The sequence below is a fragment of the Acartia tonsa genome, chromosome 13 (assembly GCF_053477335.1).
Source record: "Acartia tonsa isolate MP-2025a chromosome 13, ASM5347733v1, whole genome shotgun sequence".
Taxonomy (NCBI): Eukaryota; Metazoa; Arthropoda; class Copepoda; order Calanoida; family Acartiidae; genus Acartia; species Acartia tonsa.
The window spans coordinates 27,598,621-27,601,123 of NC_137272.1; positions in this window are offsets into that span (position 1 = coordinate 27,598,621).

Genomic DNA, 2,503 nt, shown 5'->3' on the forward strand with positions numbered 1-2,503 from the left:
AAAATGTTTCATGATTGTTATTAAAGGATGACAACATCCATAAAAGCGAAGCTCTAAAACGGTAAGACAAACTAACATTAACACCTGTAGAGTGTCAGAATTGAAAATCAGAATATAAATGTATAATTTCGAAACAAAATTGTAAGTAAATTTGTTGAAAACCTTAAATGCAGGATAATATTTAATAATAAGGACATACTTACATTTTAGGACTTGATTATAGAGATGCTTTGCGTATAACCTTTTTACTTTGTTGTACTAGGAATCAGTATTCCAAAAATCAGTTCAATCGGATAATGATATCACATACAAATTAGTTGTTAAATAAGGTAAAAAACAACATGTCTAAAATGGACGTACGGACATTCTGGTAACGATTATAGAGTTGCTACACCTTCTAAATCGTACCTAACTAGTACAGGAATCACCATGCAAAATTTGAAATCGATAGGACAATTCGAACCTGTTTAAATTAACGAAAAGAGCTAACCGTTACGGACATAACCTAATTATAGAGAAGCTTCACTTTTAAAAATACACCCAAAAATTATGAAAGGTCAAACGGACAAATTGAGTTATGAAGCAAGTTTTCAAAGAATAAGGAGAGAATGTATGAAAAAGTCATCATAAAACAAGGATGACCACATCCATAAAAGCGAAGCGAAACATATAGAGTTGCTAACTACTAAAGGAATCACCATGCAAAATTTGAAATCGATAGGACAATGCCAAAATTAACGAAATAAGCTATCCGTTACGGACGGACGTACGGACGGCCCGACCCTAATTATAGAAAAGCTTCTCTTTTAAAAATAACGAATAAGTATAAGTCTTTTATAGTATGACTGACAGACCAAAAGACCAAGAAAATTACATATTCATAGGTACGAGGAATAGTCAACAAAAATTTAAGCTTTCTACATTAAATAGCAGACAAGAAAATCTAATTTTTTCACTCAATTTCTGTTTCCAAAGATCAAAGACATCTGATAAGATATTAAAATATATTTTGCTTAAGACAAAAAGTCATATTACTTAATCAATTTATTTTTAGACTTTTTTTTAGAGAAAAATATCTTGTTTTTTTTTATGTTTATCTTACGCATAACAACAAAATATGTGTAGAACAGGAATTTTATGAAAACTACTCAACACATTTTTAAAGTCTACGCCTATGTTTCATAAAAACTGTAAATAGACATAAAGGTTCTAGTCATTAAGAATAGTTTTTAATTGCATCGTATTACAGACAATGTTCAGCTGATATTAAAAAAATATATATAAAGAGTGTAAAGGTGTGTGTTTTAAAGCTTAAAAATAGTAGTAGAACGTTAATATTCACTAAATATGTGTATTTCTTATTGAAAAGAACTATAGACAAAATTTTTTTTTTAAGTTAACATAAATGTTTATCGTTCTACTACTGTTTTTTACTTATAACACATAACCTTTACGGATTTTACCAGGAACCTACCCCTCTCTTTAGAGGCAAGGGCTAACATAACTGGTATTACTGGTTTTAATTTTAATATTCGTGGATTATGTCTGTAATACGATACTATACATGTTTTTTCAGTATGGCTGAGAACAGGTTCTAACACAGTGGACATTAATCGATTTCAAAGCCATACTAGAGTTGATATTATTTTTTTGTGATCCAAGTCGCTTAAACATAGCTAGAAGGAAAGGATACACATTAGGAGAACGAATCTTCATATGGCAAAACATCCAACAACAATTCTATCCAAAACTTTGTCTTGGAGTCTTGACGTTACAAAGAGCTGCTCTTGAATCAAGCCAAGACATTCCCCTTAATGTAACTATCAATGTCGCTTCTGACAAAGCAGGTGTGTTGATCCGAGATTGGAAACCATTAACTATTACTTAAATCTTCGAAATGTAATAATATTTGAAATCATCGTATAAACATACAATATAATTTTAATATGTTTGAGAAAACGTGTGGGTTGAAATTTTAAAAACAAGTACAATTATATTCCATATTTTATGTTAATTAACTATTGGATATAAAATATATGTGGATATATCGACAGGAGAAAATTGTTGCTTCCTAATATCGACCACATTCATTGGTCAATTCGTTCATACAGTAGGAGGAAAGGGGATGGGATAAAGGGGTTGGATGTTATATTAGCCAACTGCGAACATCACTTTATTAAGTTACATGAAAATCTGGTGCAACATCCAAGTAATAATATATCAATTACTTAGCTAGGTTTCAATAAGGATGATAACCTCCATAAAAGCAAAGCTTAATAAATCAGACAGACAAACGTACGTCTCTAGACTTGTGCCTAATCGCTTTGGGAAGCTAATTCTTGCTTACTGATTCCTAGGACAACAAAGTACAATGTTATAAACGAAGTATGTCTATAAGCAAGTACTAAAAGTGTAAGCATCTCCTGAAACAGTATCAATTCATATTCTGCTTAATTAGTTCTGACACTGTACAAGTGTTAACGTTCATTTGTCCTACCCTTTC